We start from the raw sequence: 23966 nt of genomic DNA, 5'->3' as shown, positions 1-23966 counted from the left end.
GGTAGTGTTTGACTCTTTGCAACCCCACGGAATGTAACCCACCAGGCTCCTCTGTTCTTGGGGATTCTCCAGGCAAAAATACTGGAGTGGGTTGCCATGCCCTCCTCCAGGGGATCTTCCCAACCCAGAGATTGAACCCAGGCCTCCTGCATTGCAGGCAGATTCTTTACCATATAAGCCACCAGGGAAGCCCAAGAATACCGGAGTGGGTAGATTATCACTTCTCCAGGGGATCTTCCTGACCCTGCACTGCAGGCAGATTCCCAGCTGAACCACCAGGGAAGCCCGCTTTCCCAGAGAGTAAAACTTACATTCTTTTCCTACTGAATTCTAACTTCTCCTAGCTCTATCTTTAAATAATTTAAAAGGCATTCAATTTCATTCAAAGATATAACTAAAGATAAAATTCAAATTCACTGTGGAAAAAAAATCATGTTCTTCACCTTTGGGGCAGCCATCTTCAATCACCCCAAATCCATCAATGGTTTCTCAGTATCTCATGTAAAAAAGAATCCAAATTCTTTATCTAGGTACACCAAGTCCTAGACAAGTCAGTTCCAAGCTAATTTTCCAACTCATTTCCCTCTATATCTCTTCACCCAGCCATCACTCCAGGCAAACTAAACTACTCTCTTACCAAACACACTCTTCACTATACCTTTTTCCATGCCTTTTCTCATATCTTCCATCTGCTTTAAATTCCCACTGACACTTGTTTTATTTTGGGGGGGGTCCAAAAATCACTGCAGATGGTGACTGCAGCCATTAAATTAAAAGACACTTGCTCCTTGGAAGAAAAGCTATGACCAACCTAGACAGCATATTAAAAAGCAGAGACATTACTTGACCAACAAAGGTCCGTCTAGTCAAGGCTATGGTTTTTCATATCATGTATGGATGTGAGAGTTGGACTATAAAGAAAGCTGAGTACTGCAGAATTGATGCTTTTGAATTGTGGTGTTGGAGAAGACTCTTGAGAGTCCCTTGGACAGCAAGGAGATCCAACCAGTCCATCCTAAAGGAAATCAATCCTCAATATTCATTGGAAGGACTGATCCTGAAGCTGAAACTCCAATCGTTTGGCCACCTGATGTGAAGAACTGACTCACTGGAAAAGATCCTGACGCTGGGAAAGATTGAAGGTGGGAGGAGAAGGGGACGACAGAGGATGAGATGGTTGGATGGCATCACCGACTCAATGGACATAAGTGTGAATAAGCTCCGGGAGCTGGTGATGGACAGGGAAGCCTGATGTGCTGCAGTCCATGGGGTCACAAAGAGTCAGACACGACTGAGCGACTGAACTGAACTGACCCTTTATAATTGCAAACTGTATCCATGCTACTGTGCCTAGTTAAAGCGTGGTCTCTTTTGAGTCTTTGTTAGTGCCCATCTGCTCAATGTCCACAGGGTGGGCTCCTTACGTGCAAAGATATGTGCTTTGAGACAAAACATCACTGAAATCTCAATTCTGTGCCTTTCCTGGACACAGGCTGGGCAGGATGGACTGACTGGGCCTGGAGCAGCAGGAGGCCTCGGCCCCTGTGGACCCAGGCCCCAAACTGCTTACTACCACCCGTGCCCATGAAGCAGCGGCTGCCCAAACAAGTTGGCACACATTTAGCAGCTCAAAACCATGCAAGTTCATTATCTCACTGTTCCGTGGTCAGAGGCCCAGCAGGCCCGGCTGGTTTCCGTGCTCTGGGCCCCCCAAGGCCAAAATCAAGGTGTTGGCCTGGCTGTGTTCCAACCTGGAGGCGTTGGGGAGAGTCTGCCCACGTGGTCACTTTTTTCTGGTCGGCTGAGTCCGGTTCCACTCGACTATAGGACAGAGGGCCCTATTTCCTTGCCAGCCGTCAGCTCCTGGAGGCCTGGCACATTCCCCGACTCCTGGCCTTCAAGCCGCTACCGCAGCTCAGACGCCTTGCCTGCCTTTTCTTTAGCCAACTCTCTCTGACTTCAGTGGTACCACCTCTCTGCTTTTAAAGGCTCATGGGATTAGACTGGACCCACCTGACTCAGGATCATCTCCCACCTCAGGATCACATCCTCAAAGTTCCTTTCACCAAATAAGCTAATGTATTCATGGGCTCCAGGAATTCATCTCACGGTTTTATCCGTTGACAATCTCTGCTTAAACCATCTACTGCATCAGAGGTTACAAAACGGCGGATGTTTAAGTCGTCGTCCTTTTTATTAAGTAGAATTTTTCTGTTAAAAATTTTATCAGTCATGGCCATCTGCTTATCCTGAAATAAAGTCTGTACAAGCCAAAAAAAAAGAAAGAAATCTCAATTCTGTCACGTACAAGTCAGGCCTCAAGCAAGGTTCCCTGCTTCACTAACCCCACTCTGAACAACACAGGGGCCCTAAAGCTACTTTGCAAGGTTTGGGGTTCTAACCAACATTCGCTGACGTGCATTCCAATCTCTGTGCTAACAAGTGGGGGATGTGCTGACCCTGGGAAAAGAACTGACATGCCGTGAGCCTTGGCTTTCTCACTGGTCAAGGGGGAGGAGCTGCACCAATTTCACAGCAGAATAACACACATACGGGAGTCGCTGCAGAACCCTGGCTCCTGGGCCCTGGGCCCTTCCGCCCCCATGTCCCTTCCATGGGATTAGCGACCCTTCCTCTCTCCAGGCTCCACTGCACCTGTGCTCCCCTCTGTCACTACTGCCTGTCTCCACCATCAGACGCTCCCCCTCCCATGACAGCCTTATGGCCTGAGCCTAGACTCCCTGCTGCTGCTGCTAAGTCACTTCAGTTGTGTCCGACTCTGTGCAACCCCATAGATGGCAGCCCACCAGGCTCCCCTATCCCTGGGATTCTCTAGGCAGGAATACTGGAGTTGGTTGCCATTTCCTTCTCCAATGCATGAAAGTGAAAAGTGAAAAGGGAAGTCGCTCAGTTGTGTCTGACTCTTCATGACCCCATGGACTGCAGCCTACCAGGCTCCTCCGTCCATGGGATTTTCCAGGCAAGAGTACTGGAGTGGGGTGCCATTGTCTTCTCCAATATTTTAATACAAAGTGCTTCATCAGTATAAATCAAAGCACACAAATAAAATCAAAGCGCTGGGAGATTCCAAGGCTGAAAAACAAAGGAAAACACCCGCTGAAATGCTGCTTGATCTTTAAGCTCCAGTTCATGTCATAATAGCTGGGGCTTCCCCAAGTCCTGGCAGCGGAGTGCAGCCCTGGCCCTCAGCTGTGACCTCCTCTACAATGGTTTCTGCACCTTCCCCAAAAAAGGTGCTTAACTCTGGAGGCATCCTCACTCGTCACCAATTCACCTCTCATATACAACTCCCCACACCCTTCCCTTCCCTGGACTTTATTTTTCCCATCATCTTACCTCCCTGATCAGGAGCTTGAGGAGGGCAAGGCCTGTGTGTGACTGGTCTTTCTTTCCAGTCCTTCCTCCCCACCAAAGAACATGAACTGAATGAACTCAAAGGGAGTGTCAAAGCCTCTAGAAATATATCATCCACATCACAAGGTAATTCAAGTGATTCCTCCCCTCCAAGACCCCAAAGTCAAGGTCTGAAAAAATCTAGACCTCCTTCTTACCTTTCAGGAAGGAAGTCAACAACATCTCTTAAAATTAGAAGAAAACATGCTTCCTGGATATGGTTTTCATTAGTTGTAAAAGAATCAGAAACAATAGAAAACAGTGAACTGAAACCAAAAATGTCAAGGGGAAAAAACTGTCCTTTCGAACTTTATAATGTTCACAATCCTTTAACATTCTTCTCTCCTCAAGCCAAATGCTTTTCTTAGAAAAATAAATCAATGCTTTACATTCCATATTCATGAGGAGTTATAAAAACAAGCTGGCATACACTCTGGTAGAGCTTTTTAAAGTTACTGATTAATCAAATTAATGAAAGTTGACTTACAAAATACACTTTGAATTCACTCTTTTCCAATATGGGTATCACCTCATTAAAACATCTGTTTTCTATCTCTAACATTTCAGAATCGGCAAACCTACACCAGAAACAGAATGCTACCCATCCTACCCCTTTTTTTAGTGAGGGCTGGTGGCAGTAAAGAGGAAAAGACTGTGGTTCTGGAATTACATACTGATGTTCCTCTCTCCTTGTCTGGAGCACATTCCTTGACAGTGTAAAAAGAAACAGAAGCGTCAATTCAATCCTGAGTTCACTGAAGCCCACGGAGCCAAGTGCTGTAACAGAAACTCATGGGAAAGCAGCAGTCCTTGGTGTAGCCCTCTTTCTCTGTGCAGTCTGCCTGGGAGAGTCCCCTTCAAACTCTCCTTAGGACACCAGGGACAAGCCGCTGGAAATGTCCTCCCCAAGTTAAAAGTGAGTGAGCTGATTAAATCAAAGAAAAGTACGTAGGGAAGCCAGGAAGGGGAAATTCTGCCCTCTTGGGATTTCTGGATCAATTCTAAGAACTTTCCACTTCCCACTGCCAGCAGCACCCATCAATTCCCATAGTAACCAGCCTACAGTTTTCTTTCCAGCTGGTCCGCAAGGGAGGCACGCGTGCTGCAGACAGAGACACACAAGAGTATGACCCAATCTGATCACTGCTGAATGGCTTAAACACTCCAAGTCTACCTCCTAGCTTCCCTTAACTCCCAAGGTTACCAGGCGATTCTCTCCTTTCTCCCTTCAATTTGATGCTGAGATAATGAAGGGGACTTTTTCCTAGGGCTCTGCACAAAACAATCTTCTGTGTTCCGTTGCAATTTTGATTCAAGTCTATTTGGTACTAAAGCAATCATGTCTCCCCACCACACTGTGCATAAATGTTTGCTGAATGAAGGACTCCTCTGGTAGAGAAATAGAGGTTTCAAAGATACGGGGGTACAGATTTGAGATCCAAGGTAAGGATGAAGAAACTGCATTCCCAAAAGGAATGAAGAGCAGAAGAAAAGAGGGCTAAAGTGGATGAAGACTGACTTTGTTTTTGTGAAGTGGACTCCTCAGGCTGATTGAGCAGGACAGGGAAGAGGAGGAGGACCACGAGGCCCGAAAGCATTTCCGTTCCCAACACACTCATCAAAGGACCCGCCATCAGCAACAGTGCCTGTGACAGTGACTTTCAGCACAGAAAGGGTCAAGGATCAGTTCTAACATGTTCATCTAAAGAATGACTAAGTCGCAAAGATTTTTTAAATTAAAAAGGTAGAGAGTCAAATTAAAAGAGTTCAGCATGGGCTATGAACCAGTCCTGCAAGAGTGCACGTGGTCAATAGAACTTAACGACTGAAAGGGAAAGGAAGGAGGAGGGTGACAGACATACCCCAAAAAGTAGCGCTTGCCATCGCCCCTGGAGTCAGTGCCTCACTGACTTTTAATTTTAATAAATACTCCCAAATTACTTTCTAGCAAGGATCCCACATTAGTGTGGATGAGTTCCTTATTTTTTTTTTAATATTTATTTATTTATTTTTGGGGCTGCATTAGATCTTGGTTGCAGCACCTGGGATCTTCCATCCTGGTAATGGCATACAGGATCCAGTTCCCTGGCCAGGGACTGAACCCAGGCCCCCTGCATTGGGAGCATGGAGTCTCAGCCACTGGGCCACCAAAGAAGTCCCAGCACCTGGGTGAGTTCTTTAAAAGGTTTGCCTACGGTTTGCAAGGCACTGTGCTAATTACAGAATGCACAGTCTAATAAAACAAAGACCCTAAACATGACTCATCATCATCAAGACTGTAGAGGAAACGGAAGAAAATACATGAAAACAGTAGTTTGTCCTGATAGGAAGGAATATAAGATTATGAGTAACTGCCCTTTATATTATCACTAATTAATCTTTTAAAAATAAGCTTTTTAAAAAAGCAGAATGGAACCACATCAAACTAAAAAGCTTCTGCACAGCAAAGGAAACTATCAACAAAATGAAAAGGCAGCCTACTGAATGGGAGAGGATATTTGCAAAGAATATACCCAGTAAGGGGTTAATATCCAAAATATACAAAGAACTCTTACAACTCAACATAAAAAAAAAAAAAACCAAAGTGAGCAGAGGATCTGAATAGACATTTTTCCAAAGAAGACATACAGATAGCCAAGAGACACGTGAAAAGATACTCAACATCGCTAATCATCACAGCAATGAAAATCAAAAGCACAATGAGGTATCATCTCACACCTGTCAGAATGGCTATTAACAAAAAGACAACAAATAACAAGTGCTGGCAAGAATGTGGAGAAAAGGGAACCCTGTGCACTGCTGGCCGGACTGTAAATTGGTGTAGTCACTATGGAAAAAATTGTATGGAGATTCCTCAAAAAGACTGAAAATAGAACTACCATGTGATCCAGCAATTGCACTTTCAGGTATTTACTTGAAGAAAGCAAAAGTACTAATTCGAAAAGATACGTTCACTGCAGCATTATTTACAATAGCCAAGATACGGAAGCAACCAAACTGCCCATCAACACATGAATGGATAAAGATGATGAGGCATGTGTGTGTGTGTGTAATATTAATCTGCCATAAAAACAAAATACTGCCATTGGCAGCAAAACGGATGGACCTTGAGAGCATCGTGCTGAGTGAAGTCAGTCAGAGAAAGACAAATAACATATCATCTCACTTATACGTGGAATGTAAGACAGAAACAAACACGCCAAGCTCATAAGTACGGAGAACAGATCGGTGGTTGCCAGAGGCAGGGGCTAAGGGGACAGTGATATGGGTGAAGAGGGTCAAAAGATACAAACATCTATTTATAAAATAAGTAAGTAAAGGGGATGGAACGTACAACATGGCAACTACACTTAATAACACTACATTGCAAACCTGGAAGTTGCTGAGAGAGCAGATCCTCAAAGTCCTCATACAAGAGAAAAAAAAATGTAACTATGTATGGTAACAGGCATTAACCATACATATTGTGGTGATAATTTTGCAATGTATGTAAATGTCAAATCATTATGTTGTACACTTGGAAGTAATACGTCATATGTCAATTTTACTTCAACTGAAAAAATGAAGATGACAAGAAATACTTGCGCTATACCAAAAAATTCCTAGAGGATCAATGCTTTAGAAAAATCTAAATGAATGTGTAAATTTACCACAAATGAAAGTTCAGAATCTGAGTCTTAAGGTTCATATGGGAAAATAAATGAGCAAGAATAATGAGAGTAATTAACAAAAACAGAGTAATAAAGGAAACCAGCTTTAATCCTTGCCAGATAGTAAAATATGTTATAAATATGTAACGAAAGTGTGAAGCTGGTTCATGAATAGACCATAAAACCAAGGATAAAATAAAAATTCTAAAAATACTTCAAAGAGTTTGATATAGCATAAAACGTGACATTCAAAATCAAGGCAAAAAGGATAAATTGCTGAATAAATGGTACAGACAAGAGAATGGGATATCAACTCATAACAACTCCCCCCAAATTGATCAAAAAATGTGAACATTCAGAAAATTACAATGTATTAAAAGAAACCAGGAGATATTGTTTATCCTCTTTGAGAGTATAAAACCCTTCTAAGTAGGACATGAAATCCAAAACCCATAAAATAAAAGATAAATAAATTTTGATTATCCAAAAGTAATAAGTTTGCCACATGGAAAAGCTACAATAAATGACAAAATATAAACCCAGGGGAAAAAAATCAGCAGGTCCTATCACAAAGAGCTAATTTCTTTTTTTAAATAAAGAGTTTATCTCATTAGATAAATGGGCAAAAGATCACAAGAGTCAATTCACAGAAAGGAAAACCACTCTTAAATACCCAACAGTATGTGTAACCTCATGTATAACGAGAAAAACTCACAGGAAAACCACGAGATCCCCTTGTTCAGCTATGAAACTGACAAGGATCAGAAGGTTTATTCACACACTCCCAGAAAGAGGAAAGAGGAAGGCAGGCATACATTGCCGATGGGAATGTAAATTCCTGTGTCTATGGAGGATAGTTTAGGAATACTTACCAAAAATGTGAAGATACACATTCTTAAGTGTTGAGGTGGCTTTTAGTGGGGGAAATAATTTTATACCAAAAAGACATAAATGTGTGACAGATGGTAATGCTTTTTTTTTGCTTTCTATTCTTGGCAGGGTCCCTTTTTAGCTGAATGGCATTTGCTTTTTTTAAACTGAATTATAGTTGACATACAATATTATATTCGTCACACGTGTACAACATAGTCATTCGACATTTGTATTTATTATGAGATAATCCCCACAAAAGGTTTACTTACCATCTGTCACCACACTAAGTTAATACAGTATTAATGACCATACTCTATGCTGTACATCACATTCCCATGACTTATTTTATACACAGAAGCTTGTGCCTCTTGACTTCCTTTACCCAATCTGCCCGACCCAAATCCCCTCCCCTCTGACAACTACCAATCTGCTCTCTATGAGTCTGGATTTTGTTTTGGTTTTTTTGTTTTGTTTTGTGTTTTAGATTTCACATATAAGTTAAAGCATGAGGTATTTGTCTTTGAATTATTTCACTTAGCATAATGCCCTTAAGACCCATCCACGTTATGGCAAATGGCAGTTTCATCTTTCCATGTTTGAGTAACTAACAGTCCATTGTATATCTATACCATATCTTCTTTATCCATTCATCTATTGATGAACACTTAGGTTGTTTCCATCTCTTGCCTACTGTAAATAACAATGCGATGAACACAGGGGTGCATATATATTTTTTCAAATTAGTGTTTTTGCTTTCTTCCAATAGATACCAGTAAGTGGGACTGCTGGCTCATGGAGTAGTTGTATTTTCAGTTTTTTGAGGAAACTCCATACTGTCTTCCACAGTGGCTACACCAGTATGCTGCTGCTGCTGCTACTGCTGCTGCTAAGTTGCCTCAGTCGTGTCTGACTCTGTGCGACCCCACAGAGGGCAGCCCACTAGGCTCCTCTGTCCCTGGGATTCTCCAGGCAAGAACACTGGGGTGGGTTGCCATTTCCTTCTCCAATGCATGAAAGTGAAAAGTGAAAGTGAAGTCGCTCAGTCGTGCCCGGCTCTTAGCAACCCCATGGACTGGAGCCTATCAGGCTCCTCCATCCATGGGATTTTCCAGGCAAGCGTACTGGAGTGGGGTGCCGTTGCCTTCTCCAACACCAGTATAAGGATTCATATTCTTCAATCTCCAAAAAACATCTACTCTGCTTCATTTACTACACTAAAGCCTTTGACTGGGTGGAACACAACAAACTGTGAAATATTCTTAATGAGATGGGAATACCAGAACACCTGACCTGCCTCCTGAGAAATCTGTATGCAGGTCAGGAAGCAACAGTTAGAACTGGACATGGAACAACAGACTGGTTCCAAATTGGGAAAGGATTACATCAAGGCTGTATATTGTCACCCTGCTTATCTAATTTATATGCAGAGTACATTATAAGAAACACTGGGCAGGATGAAGCACAAGCTGGAATCAAAATTGCCAGGAGTAATATCAATAACCTCAGATACGCAGATGACACCACCCTTATGGCAGAAAGTGAAGAAGAACTGAAGGGTATCTTGATGAAAGTGAAAGAGAAGAGTGAAAAAGTTGGCTTAAAACGCAACATTCAGAAAACTAAGATCATGGCATCTGGTCCCATCACTTCATGGCAAATAGATGGGGAAACACTGGAAACAGTAGCTGACTTTATTTTTTCAGTTCAGTTCACTTCAGTCACTCAGTCGTGTCTGGCTCTTTGTGACCCCATGAATTGCAGCACGCCAGGCCTCCCTGTCCATCACCAACTCCCGGAGTTCACTCAAACTCATGTCCATGGAGTCGGTGATCCCATCCAGCCATCTCATCCTTTGTCGTCCCCTTTTCCTCCTGCCCCCAATCTCTCCCAGCATCAGAGTCTTTTCCAATGAGTCAACTCTTCGTATGAGGTGGCCAAAGTACTGGAGTTTCAGCTTTAGCATCATTCCTTCCAAAGAAGTCCCAGGGCTGATCTCCTTCAGAATGGACTGGTTGGATCTCCTTGCAGTCCAAGGGACTCTCAAGAGTCTTCTCCAACACCACGGTTCAAAAGCATCAATTCTTCGGCACTCAGCTTTCTTCACGGTCCAACTCTCGCATCCATACATGACCACAGGAAAAACCATAGCCTTGACTAGACGGACCTTTGTTGGCAAAGTAATGTCTCTGCTTTTGAATATGCTGTCTAGGTTGGTCATAACTTTCCTTCCAAGGAGTATGCGTCTTTTAATTTTATGGCTGCAGTCACCATCTGCAGTGACTTTATTTTTGGGGGGCTCCCAAATCACTGCAGATGGTGACTGTAGCCATGAAATTAAAAGGCGCTTGCTCCCTGGAAGAAAAGTTATGACCAACCTAGACAGCATATTCAAAAGCAGAGACATTACTTTGCCAACAAAGGTCCATCTAGTCAAGGCTATGGTTTCTCCAGTGGTCATGTATGGATGTGAGAGTTGGACCGTAAAGAAATCTGAGTGCCGAAGAATTGACGCTTTTGAACTGTGGTGTTGAAGAAGACTTGAGAGTCCCTTGGACAGCAAGGAGATTAAACCAGTCAATCCTAAAGGAAATCAACCCTGAATATTCACTAGAAGGACTGAGGCTGAAGCTGAAGCTCCAATACTTTGGCCACCTGAGGAGAAGAGCTGACTCACTGGAAAAGACCCTGATGCTGGGAAAGACTGAGGGCGAGAGGAGAAGGGGACAACACAGGATGTGATGGTTGGGTGGCATCACCGACTCAATGGATATGAGTTTGAGCAAACCTCAGGAGACAGTAACGGAGGGAAACCTGGAATGCTGCAAATGCAGTTCATGGAGTCGCAAAGAGTTGGACATGGTTTAGCAACTGAACAACAACATTCTTTAACCCAGAAACTCCTCTACATAAACCTATTCACTTAAAGGTTCAAGGACAGCCACAGCAGCACTGTTAACAATGTTAAAAGGTCAGAGAAACTTCAAATCCATTAATAAGAGACTGGATAATAAACTACAACCATAAACTGGAATGAAACAGAATGAAAGCACAGTACAGTATCTTCCCTGGTGGCTCAGATGGTAAAGCATCCACCTACAATGCAGGAGACCTGGGTTCGATCCCTGGGATGGGAAGATCCCCTGGAGAAGGAAATGGAAAACCACTCCAGAACTCTTGCCTGGAAAACGCCATGGACAGAGGAGCCTGGTAGGCTACAGTCCGAGGTCACAAAGAGTCGGACACAACTGAGCAACTTCACTTCAAACTTTAAAAAGCATACATACTAAATGCAATATGACATTTCTGGATTGGATCCTGGAAGAGAAAAAGGACATCAGCAGAAAAACTGATGAAATCCAAATAAAATCTACACACTTTAGCTTCAATGTGTAACCTTTTGGATTTTACTCTATGGGCATGTAATAATTATTTGAAACATAAGATTTAATTGTAAAAAACCTAATTACTTTGTGATTGTACTTTCATCATTCATGGCATTCATATCCTTCTACATACTGCTAATGAGAAACACCAAGGGTACATGTATTGCTTCAACACTTCTAATACTTCCATTACTGTACCTAAATACATACCTGCCTCACCTGCTAGGTTTTAGGTCCTTAAAGGTGGAGGCCAAGCCAGCTCAGCTCTGTCCTCAAGGAATTTGGAGAGTATTTGCCACATGGTAAGAGTTCAACCAATGAGACTGAAATAATTATGCTCAACTTTTCATTAGTATGGAATTTTGTATTTCAAATATCCAAACAGTTCTAGGAGTTTCCTCTGATCCTTAGTTCATAACGATATGGAAAAGGGAAGCAAGGAGCAGAGATGGGTGAAGTGCTTCTCACTGGCGATCTGGGCAGGAACATGGAGGCATGTTAGACAAATGACCCTCCAACCTCACTTCCTAAACATTTTGCTCTGTGCTGGAGCTGCAGGGACTATAAAGACAAAATGAAGCCCTTACGGCAAAAGTTAGGCATAATTAATGTCAAGACTTGAAAAGGTGAAACACCCTTGGATTCTCAAAAATGTTTTCCACAATGGCCATGAAATGCTTTTCAGAGAAAAATATCACTTATTTACACTGTTGGTGGGAATGTAAATTGGTGCAGGTACTATGGAAAACTGTACGGAGGTTCCTCAAAAAACTAAAAATAGGGTTGCCATATGATCAAGTAATCCCACTACTGGGCATATATCCAGAGAAAAATGTATGTACATACACGCACACGCGCGCACACATACACACACACACTGGAATATTACTCAGCCATCAAAAACAATGAAATAATGCCATTTGCAGCAACACAAATGGACCTAGAGATTATCATACTAAATGAAGTCAGAAAGAGAAAGCAAAATGCCATATGGTATCACTTATATGTGGAATCAAAAATACAAGAGAAATCAACATATCTACAAAATAAAAATAGATTCATATATAGAGAACAAACTTGTGGTTGCCAAGAGGGAGGGGAGAGGAATGGAAGTTTGGGGTTAGCAGAAGTAAACTACTATACACAATGGCTGGATAAACAACAAGGTCCTGCTGTGCAGCACAGGGAAATACAGTCAATATTCTATCACAACCATAGTGGAAAAGAATATATATATACACACATACATATATATATATGAACACACACATACATATATATATGAACACACACATATAAAAAACTGAATCACTTTTCTGTACAGAAGACATTAATATAACACTGTAAATCAACTACACTTCAATAAAATTTTTTTAAGAGTGTCCAAAGAAAAACATCCTAGCCTCCAACCTCATCAACATCTAATTTTCCAAACATTCAAAACACAAAAGACAAATGACTTAGGAAATACTCTGAGGTCCTTGAATGGGTGAAGAAATGCTAATGAATTTGTCCCCAAAGCATCAGGAGTGCTGTTCCATTTCCACCAACTCAGAGCCTTAAGTCTACACACACCATAAAGCAGTAAAACGTGGGGCAGACACTGATCTCTGTGAATACCTGTTTTGTAAGGTACAAAAATGCACAGATGACAGTTAAGGCTCCTGCTGGATCTCAAATTCTATCAGACCTCTTTTCCTTCATACCCCAAATATAAACTAAGGCACTGCCGTCTTTTCACACAAACTCACACATCAACAGACCCATTTGGTCTGTGCACTGGGAGAAGCTTACCCACATTACTTTCTCCCTATTTCCAGAGTGGCCTACATATGAGCCAGCGTCACATATGAGCAGTTCTCAAGTCAAGGAGAAAAGGATTTATTCAACTTGTTGAAATGAAATTAAAATATGTATGCTGCACAATGAAACATTCACTGAATTGTGCTTTCATTCATATTCAAGACTAAAAAAGTTTCTAACTTGGGTTTCACGTGCACTTTTATGTACTGGTTAGTCCACATATAACATATGCAAGCTATCCTTACAGGTGCATATTTCTACTTGATCTTTTCATTTTACTGTTATTTTGTTGACCACTTTTTACAGCACAGAAAAAAGATGGGAACACTGGGGGAAAGTCACAGGCAAACTTATCCATAGGCAATGACACACGATTGATCAGAGGAGAGTTTTGTTCTTGTTTATTTAACATAATCCTTAGTTCCAACTGACTGGGCTGAAAGATGATAGTGTAAAAGGTAGAACAGAGGTCTGTGAGCAGCAGCAACGTGATAAAAGCATGGTTTAATGCACATTGAGTGCTTATCTCTTTCCATTGAAATTTTCCCTTTCAAAACACAGAAATAACATTGTGCTGCTAACAAATATAGCTGTCTTCTAAAGCAGTTATTTCCCCCTAAATAACCAGCATTTACAGTACAGGTGCTTTCTAAATAATATGGGGAGAGAGAAGAGTTTTCCAAGAAACCTTCAAATGAGCTCAAATGTCCACAGTGAAAGACACATCTCAGGGGATGAGGACATGAGATAATATCCATGTCAGGTGAGCCGGAACAGCCTCCCTCAGAAGGAAAGATGCCTGACAGGTGGAGAGAAGAAAAGGAAATGCCAGGCAAGAAGAAAGATGTGCGTAGGAGCTACCACTGTACTTTCTCAAGAAGCAGAGACACAGTGTGACGTGATGTGCGGCAGAGATTATCTTAGTCATTAAGTCAAACTGAAGGGGAGAATGTATGTCACTTCACACTCTGAGGCTTGGTTTCCTATATGTTTCAGGGGAAGGGCAGACCACGGGATTTGGACAGCTCACTTCCTCAGAGGCACTGCGCTGGCACCGAACACCCTATAACCCTTCGAGGTGCGTGTCTTAGGAGCCCATTTGATAGATGAAGAGAGAGAGGCTCAGCATCCCAATGGGACCTCTGGTTACAGGGTTTTTTTAGACATTAAAAAGAATATGCATGATAACTACTGTGGAGAAAGAGGGGGCATGATACTAAGACGGGCTTCCCAGGTGGCTCAGTGGTAAAGAATCTGCCTGCCAGTGCAGAAGCCATGAGTTCAATCCCTGAATCAGGAAGATCCCCTGGAGCAGGAAGGAAATGAAAACCTGCTCCAGTATTCTTGCCTGGGAAATCCCATGGGCAGAGGAGCCTGGCATGCTATATATGTAGCCAATGGGGTCGCAAAAAGTCAGACATGACTTAGCGACTAAACAACAATATTAAAACTGACTTAAAAACTCCGAGTTCCTGAACATAACCACCTAATAAAATAATGACTATATTCTTAAGAGAGCAAAGGAATAAAGGAACTGTATCTTATCTTCCCTGTCATGCCAGACAAAGGAAAGGAAAGGGCATAGAACGTTCTTTACTTTGAAGAGTGTCCTTAAGAAGTCCTTCAAGGGAAACCGCAGGACAAAGAATGGTATGTCTTCCTGTGACAGCAGTGGCTCTCGTTTAATTATGCATTCCTGCGGAGTCCATAACGAGGTAGGTGTTACCCTGAACATTCAACACATTCCTTAGCGGTTAGAACAGGGGCGAGCAGTAAACTGAAGGAGCCATCCATCCTCAGAAGCACTGAAGATAGCCCTCAATGCAGATTCTAAAATGAACTCTTATTTCTATACGAAAGCTCAACAGCCATTATGACAATTTACCTGTCGTTATTTAACTGCACAATTCCGTATGTATAAATTCACATCTGGCAGCAAGAGAGTCCAACAAATAAAACTAGCCTTAAAACTTCATAACCAAATTTAGAAGTTAATGAGGTCTACTTATTTGTAAGTTAAGTCAGCTCTTCAAATTTAGCCCCTGCCCCATCCCATTTCTCTAGATAAATATGTGAAATTAAAGAACACATATTTAGATTAAACCCTCTCTACTGATGGGAGCCACTCTGGTAGTAAAACAATTTGGGAGTATCTATTACAATACCCCATGACCTGACAACTGCCTAGAGAAACATATGCCCACGTACGTACGCAGTGCCAAGGACAAGGATATTCTTTGCAACCTTATTTGTATTCAGAAACTACTGGTAACAATATAGAAGATCAGCAATAGGAAAATGGCAGAAAAACTATGGTATTTTCCCATGACTAGTCCATATAACCTAAGCAGCAGTTTAAAACGATGAACTAGATTTATTTCAACAAGCACGGACAGATCCCTGAAACATGTTAATGTGAAGTTTTAAAACACAAAATATATTTATATTATAAATACCAAATCAACAAAGTGTTTGCCTCTGGGGAACCAGCAAGAGGAGACAGGGAGTAAATCTTATAAACTCATGTATTACTTTTATTAAAGTTAATTTTAAAAAACACCTTGCAAGGATGTTACTGGGTTATCAAATAGCAGGATTACAGAATAAGGCACAATATCTCTGTGCTGCAGATATCTCTGCAAACACTGCTAAATTAAAATCTAATCAAGTATAAAAGAAGACAAACTACCAGGAGCAACCACAACGTGCATAAAGGAAGCTGGGGTTTTATCTGATGAAGAACAGAAGACTCTGTCAACGTAATGGCCGCAAGAAGCTTCAGCTGGTGTAACACATTATTACTGGTGGAGCCTGTAAACATATTCTTTTTCCAGCCTAAAAACTTTTGACAGTAACCAAAAAAGGACCTAATATAGCAATGACAAAATTATGTGTTAACATCACTAAATGAAAACAGTCATGCTCCCTTTTAACCACTAAGAATCCTTTCCCACCAGTGACGAACATTAATGTGAGAATGCAAACCTAACTTTTAATAAAGATCAGCTTACACTGACAACGAAGAGGGTCCCCCTCTGGTAGGGACTCCCCAGAAAATCAGGGCCTTGCATGGGCACCATTTACTTCCTTTATTTGCGACCCTGTCAGTGAACCATCTCATTTATACAACCATGCATTTCTATTCCTCAGGGAAAATAAAATGGCTCTAAATTTAGGGAACCACCTCACCAACGTTATATCTATCTGTAACTGCTGCTCAAGTGAGGAAAGATGGAGGCAGGGAGAAAGGGGGGCGTGGGGAAGGAAAAAGAGAAATAACCAATTTGTTGTAAAACTACATATAATCGAAGTAAGATTTACTTTAAATACAATCAAATGCATCTTTCTCATTTTTAGTTATTTTAATGCCATAAGATTTAACAGAAAAGAAAAAATAATCATGGAATAAAAAATAACAAAATGTCATCCTTATATTATCGTTAAAAACAGCATGCAAAACATGATTCCAACTTTGCTTTTAAAACGTACAGTCACATAGGATAAAAATGAAAGAAAATTCTTAAAATGCTAGCAATCCTAAAAAGCAAATGACCCAGTTTCCTCTACAATAAATCACACGAACAAGAAGGAGAGAAGGGAAAACGTTACAGATTAAGAAAGTCTTTAAAGTGACAGATGCAATGCATTCATCAGGTTTGGATCCTGATTCCAACAAACTGTAAAATGACAATTTTGAGACAAAGGAGAAGGTGAACATGGACTCCAGGACAAACTAGACACAAATAATATTAAATCATAATCACTCATCTCATTAAGGGAAATGATATTGTGACTCACTTTAAAGTCATTTTCTGTTAAAAAATACTTAGCGATATAGGTTGAATGGTATAATATTCGGTCTGTGCTTTAACACACACACACAAACAAAAAGTTTTCAAACCATAAAACAGGAAGATAAATGAACAAGAAAGGTAAGAGGCCTGTACTTGTTGAAGCTAGACTGATGGGTACATGGGGGCTTGCTGTGCTGTCCTATTTTTGTGAATGTTTGAAAAAGCTCACAAATAAAAAGTGAAAATGCTTGCAGGTATAGCTGTCTCTCGGAGAAGGCAATGGCACCCTACTCCAGTACTCTTGCCTGGAAAATCCCATGGACGGGGGAGCCTGGTGGGCTGCAGTCCATGGGGTCACGAAGAGTCGGACACGACTGAGTGACTTCACTTTCCCTTTTCACTTTCATGCATTGGAGAAGGAAATGGCAACCCACTCCAGTGTTCTTGCCTGGAGAATCCCAGGGACGGGGGAGCCTGGTGGGCTGCCGTCTATGGGGTCGCACAGAGCCAGACACGACTGAAGCGACTTAGCAGCAGCAGCAGCATAGCTGTCTCTGGTGGAAGCAGTTGGATGAGCTGGTGGGAACTGGGTGATTTTTACTTTGACATCTGGGCCTTTTACGAACATCCAGATTTTACACAGTAAATATGAATTACTTTGATTATTTGAAGAAACAAATATTACTCTTTTGGGAGATATATTGACAGATGGTAGATGGATGGATGGAAAGATGGATAGGTCTCTCAATGCTCAGTTCTAATAATGCCACCTTTGTGGATTTTAATTCTCCCTCTGCTGACACCTAAATGCATTTTACGTATACTTCCACTAAAGGCCTAATTACATTTGATTATTTAGTATGACAATTTTTAATTGTATCTTATCTCCCCCTCCAGAAAAACAAGAAGCATTTCTTTTTTTTTTTTTTCATATTTTTTTCCTGGTCAACACTAAGCAAAAAGCTCTCTCTATATATTAGGCATTAAATAGGTACACACTTAATTAACTTTTCCACTAATAAATTCAGAGAGAAAACAAGTGGCAACAGCAGTAGAATAAATATCCTACTGCTTGTAACCACGAACGCTTTAAGGTCAGAACACGCCCAGAGGTCCCTATACCCATCAAATGTTACCTGGTCCATTTCTCAAACCATTTATTTTCCAACTGACCGGGGAGAAAAACATCAGTCGGTAGCAGAAAGCAGTCAGTCACTGAATTGAGTTAGATTTTTTTTTTAATGACTCTATGAAAAAAAAAATCAAAGTCTATTAGTTTTTGAGCAACCATTCATTATTTACGTACTGAAGACTCCTCCAGAGCACTGATCAGTCCATTTTCATTAAGGAAACCATTACGGGAAGAACACAGAGCTAGCCGTGTGCAGAGACAAACAACAGTTTGACAAACATCCCCTACTCTGAAAAGGCTGATGTTATTTGGAAGGACTGTACACCCAAACCTCTCACAGACTCACTAGAAACTCACATGTTCTATGCAGATGTGAACTGCACAGAACATGGTGGTTCTTCAAGCCTTCAATGCTTAAAAGCCATTTTCAAAAAGACATAATAAAGTTCTTCTCCCAGGAGAGGGAGTACCAAAGCACAGCATTACTGGATATTGCTACACATAAGACTTCACCTGCGATATGATCTGAATTTGGCTGTCATGGGATTTTGACAATAGCCACTCAAACACTGGTAAGACATTTACAATTTCCTTTTATATCTAAAAGATTCTTCAGTTCAGTCACTCAGTCGTGTCCGACTCTTTGCGACCCCATGGACAGCAGCACACCAGGCTTCCCTGACAACATTAAAACAAAGCCCAGGTTTTAAATTAAGACTCCACCACCTAAGAGTTTCCAAAGGCCTTTGAGAAGCATCAGGGCATCATGAAGAAATGGCAGGTGCAAGCTCTCCCCAAGCTTCACCTCCCATTCCATCCTGTGATCCACTCCCAGAAGCCAGGTGTTCAAGAATGCTTTCACCCCTAGTTTTCAAGGCTGGAAGGGGAGGCAGGAGCAGAGCAGAGCCCTGCACACTTCCTACCCTAACCTCCACTCACGCTCACACACAGTTCGTGTTCTTGCTTCTCTATTCTCTGATTCCTTATGTAAGAAGCTCAAATCTACTTTATGAGCAAATTTTAATTTATTAGACAGTCAACAAAGTGGGTAACATGGTATAATCGTACAGAATCGAATCCATACAAATCCAGGGCCTCCAGAATATGAGCAGGTACTAATAAGTAAGACACAGCGCCAAAGATAACTTAATTCCTGTTCTCATGTGTTCTATTCATCCCTAGAATGAATTCAGAAGAGGCAATGCTCTATTAGATGTGGAAACTGTATTCTCAGGTTCTAAAGATAAAGGTTAAGAATTCAGCGAAAACTTTTTCAGACTGAAAAGAAAAAGGTGATACTAGGATTAGCAAATGTGAAGGGGTCACTCAACAGTTCTACAGGCTGTTAAAATGTTTTCTTTTTTAAGAACAAAGAAGAAGCCTTTAAACAACAAATTAGCATAATCAAATAATGTTGAAGTGATCCCTGGGCATACAAAATTCAAGTCAAATTAGTCATGGCCGAAGATAAAAGGCGGAGAATTCTGGCAATGGCATCCCACTCCAGTACTCTTGCCTGGAAAATCCCATGGACAGAGGAGCCTGGTAGGCTGCAGTCCATGGGGTCGTGAAGAGTTGGACACGACTGAACAACTTCACTTTCACTTTCATGCACTGGAGAAGGAAATGGCAACCCACTCCAGTGTTCTTGCCTGGAGAATCCCAGGGATGGGGGAGCCTGGTGGGCTGCCGTCTATGGGGTCGCACAGAGTCGGACACGACTGAAGCGACTTAGCAGCAAAGATAAAAGGAAAACTCTGCACTCATTCTTATGCTACTCTAAATTTTTATTACCTTCATATTACATTATACTTAGCTTTTAGTTAATGGGCTTCTGTGGTGGCTCAGCTGGTAAAGAATCCGCCTGCAATGCGGGAGACCTGGGTTCGATCCCTGAGTTGGGAAGATCCCCTGGAGAAGGGAAAGGCTACCCACTCCAGTATTCTGGCCTGGAGAATTCCATAGGCTGTACAATTCATGGGGTCACAAAGAGTCGGACATGACTGAGCAACATTCACTTTTAGTTAATAAAATTTCAGCTAGTATTTCTCTGAAAAAAATCTAAAAAAATGATACAAATGACTTGTTTACAAAACAGAAGCAGACTCACGGACTTAAAAAACAAACCTATGGTTACTAAAAGGGAGAGGTATGGGGGACGGATCAATTAGGAGTTTGGGATTGAGGGCATGGAAACCATTCCAGTATCCTTGCCTGGAGAATCCCATGGACAGATGAGCCTGGTGGGGCAGGTGACCATGAGGTCACAAAGACTTGGACATGACTGAAGTGATAAGCATGCATGCACATACTCCAATATGAAGTGAAAATTCAGAAAAAGATAAAAGATTTTAAATATAAAATTTAAGCTGGTATATATTTGAAAATATTGATTCCCTTTTGTACCCTCAATCCCACTGTGAAACTCCAGTTCAGGATGAGCCTCAGAATCTAACCAATCTACTCAGGTAAATATTTGAGCTCTTCTTTGCAATAATATATTCAAACTCCTGTTTTTAGTTAATCTACTGTCTGTCACTGGGCTATGTTTAAAGAGGAAACTGTACTGGATATGAAGAGCAGTTCTCTCATGTTTTAAGGTAGACATAATTTGTTGAAATAATGAGAAAACAGGGTGCATCAGTGGATGAGACGGGAATCTACAAGATAGACAGCCAGGGAGAAAATGTTTTCCCAGCTTCCATTTCTTAACTCATGTGTGAATCTGCTATCGACAGTCTATCATCCTGATGACCAATGTAAGGCATTTTGATTATTAGATTTCTTGCCACCACTCCACAGAACACCAAGGAAAGTCTAGGAGAATACACTAATTTTTTTTTTCTTTCCTTTTTACACTTACTAAGTGGTTGGGACTTCCCATAAAACAACAAAATGGATATCTTTACTTTTGTGTTTTATATCCACAAGCTATTAGTCAAAGTAAATGTGACCAGTGTTCTTCTTTTTTATTTTGAAGAAAAAAAAAAAAAAGAAGTGGAGAGCTTTATAAAATTTTCTCAGGGGCTTCCCTGGTGGTTCAGTGGTAAAGAACCTGCCCAATGCAGAAAACACAAGTCTGATCTCTGATATGGGAGGATCCCACATGCCATGGAGCAACTGGGCCTGTGTGCCACGTCCATTGAGCCTGTAACCACTGAGCCCCACGTGCTGCAACTACCGAAGCCCAGGCACCCGAGAGCCTCTGCTCCACAACGAAAGAAGCCACTGCAGTGAGAAGTCCATGCACCGCGACGGGAGAGTAGTAGCCCCTGCTCACTGCAAGAGAAAAGCCCCTGCAACAGTGAAGACCCGGCACAACTAAAAATAAATAAATACAATTAGTTTTAAAAAACTTCCTTAGTTATTCTCTCATGAAAAGCAGAAGCCTAGCATCCAATAACCACACTGCAACAAAGGGAAAAAATGTAAGTAATACCTCACTTAGCTATGAGTAAATAACTGTCCATACAAGAATGGAAAAATCCAAAGAAAAATATACTGGAGGAAATTATTTGAATGTTTCAAATGTTTTTAGTGTAAAGCACATAATTTAGTCAGACATCACTTTCGATTAACATTACTGTTTCTCATTGGGTATTTAGAAAAAACAGCATTTTTTTTTAATTTAAGGAAAGGAAAAAAGTATGCTTTCTCAGTTATATTCCAGAACAACACTACTCAAAACATAAATAAAAAGTATAAAAATGATGCACTTAATAAGATATACATGGTGGTGGTTTAGTCCCAAGTAGTATCCGACTCTTGTAACCCCATAGACTGCAGCCTGCCAGGCTCCTCTGTCCATGGGATTCTCTCCAGGCAAGAATACTGGAGTGGGTTGCCATTTTCCTTCTCCAAGATACATACAGGACCACATATAAAATACAAGGTATTGTGAGTTTGGGTTTTCTTGGGTATTTTTTGCCTTTTTGGATTTTTACCTTGCAGAAAGGGAATGGTTTGGATATTCCTTAAATAGAAATTAAGAAAGGAGTATGGATTTCGAAAGCCACCGTCAGGCCACCAGTAGGTCTGCAGAACTGTTCCATCATGGCTCCTTCCCCTCTGCCGTCTGAGCAGCTCCAGCATGTATGAATGCATAAGCGAAGACTCTCCCACCTCACCTAACAGATGTCCTGTACCAGCATCATCAGATATTACCACCATTAAAAATTCAACTGAAATCAAAAGGCAGGTGTGGCTGCTCCACCATAAAAGCTACACAAGCTTGGCCTCACAGTAACTCTCAAACTTAATACTTTCACTAGCTGTCATATTCAAGTGTACCAACCAGGAATTGATCCTTATTTAAGAGTGTTTAAAATACTTTAAGACATACATGGAGTGCACTGAAGACGCACAGTTCAAAAGTACACAGGTACTGAGGAGGGAAAAAAAGTAAATCTTGAAAAAGAACTTCCAAGATTGAGGCGAGAATCAGAGGGCACTCAACAACATGCACTGATTTTTTTTGTCCTTGGCAAAGTACATGAGCTACAGCTCCCTACATGGAGCAACCCTGCAGGCTGTTTGCTTCACCATTCAGCAGTTTTTGATGGTTCCAAAGAGCTACATTCTCAAAAGTAGTTTTTCAGTTGTGTTACTGATTAAAAAAAAAAAAAAAAAAAACTCGAGCTCTTCAAACAGTTAAAAATCACCGAGATTTAAAAATCTTTTTTGGAGTCCCACCTCTTACAGAATGATTCTGGGAATGGTCAAATCAATGCTAACAGGAAAGTGTCCTAATGTACTTGAAAAACATTTTTAGAGATAATCATTTTCCCCTTTCTCTTACTGAAATTTGAGGAAGGTCAGAAATAGCAAGCCACTTTGAAATCAGTGCTCCAATTACCCAGCGGGCATCTGAAAAGAAGCCCTCAGCTCTGCACAAAGGTTTGCAGAGGTGAGATGCTCAGATAACCTTGACCGTCCTTCATAGAATGCAGTACTCCAGAAGAGCTGGCTCCTTAGGCAATTTGCTATGACAAAGCAGCTGGTAAAAAAATTCCAAACTCATTGTTTCAGCATCTGGCTAAAAGCAGGGTTAAGTACAAAGTAACAAAACCAAAGCAGCCTACCTAATGCCAAATCACTTGTTTTATCTGAATTTAGGAGCTTAGCATATTACAGCATTTCAGCCTACAGAAAAGTCTCTATCAAATTAACCTGTTATTTTGTTCAATGAGAATGTCCCTTGACAACTGAATAAAGCATTCGAAAAATATCCACTAAACATTGGGATAAGCCCAGGATAGAACTGGGTCTCTAGCCAGCAGTAAACAAATGCAATCACTCTGAATCAATGGCAAATGTCAATCCAACAGATCATCCAGCCATCTCTTAATTTTTCAGGAGCTTGGTGTTCCAAATGATAAACTAACGCATCGGGGTTAACACGATTCTTATTTAGACGCAGGTTAGGGTACAACCTCCTGTCAAATTTTAAGAAACAGAGATGTTCTGAAATGCTGATGGAATGAAAATAGTCATGTAACAAAAATATTACTAAGTTGCCGGAAAAATAATTTACTCTATAATGATAAAAATGTTGACTTCAGAAATTAATGACTAAAAACTGCACAAGAGTCTCCTGTCTTCCCCGTTTCTGCCTCTCAGCTACCAAAGGAGGAAATAACAGTGGGGAAAGACATACAATCCACATTTACCAAATCAAAAGTCTGCTGTAAGTGGCAGGTTTTCTAACAATAAATTCTGAGTTCAATGATCCTTTGTAACTAATCTACCAACTCACCTGATTCATGAGTCGTGGTAAATCTTCCTTCCAACTCCAACTTGAGGTATTCTCACAAAACCTAGAGTAAAATAATTATGAACTTCAGTATGATCAGATTATTCTCAAATTTTGAAAATAGTAATAAAGGGGGAAATCACAGCTACCAATCAAGTCATAGCT

At 41.1% G+C, this 23966-nt stretch overlaps 1 protein-coding gene across 7 annotated transcripts in view; it reads right to left on the bottom strand.

Annotated features, from left to right (window-relative positions):
- Positions 1-23966, bottom strand: part of SIPA1L1 (signal induced proliferation associated 1 like 1) — a 520426-nt gene that overhangs the window by 273904 nt on the left and 222556 nt on the right. For all 7 annotated transcript variants that reach the window (XM_027552312.1, XM_027552311.1, XM_027552318.1 and 4 more), the window contains one exon: positions 23805-23865. The gene's annotated coding sequence lies outside the window, so the exon portion shown is untranslated. The remainder of the gene's footprint in view (positions 1-23804; positions 23866-23966) is intronic.

This window comes from Bos indicus x Bos taurus, chromosome 10 (genome assembly GCF_003369695.1).
Source record: "Bos indicus x Bos taurus breed Angus x Brahman F1 hybrid chromosome 10, Bos_hybrid_MaternalHap_v2.0, whole genome shotgun sequence".
Classification (NCBI taxonomy): domain Eukaryota; kingdom Metazoa; phylum Chordata; class Mammalia; order Artiodactyla; family Bovidae; genus Bos; species Bos indicus x Bos taurus.
Note: the sequence above shows the minus strand (reverse complement) of the source record. Positions and strands in the feature narration are given on the sequence as shown.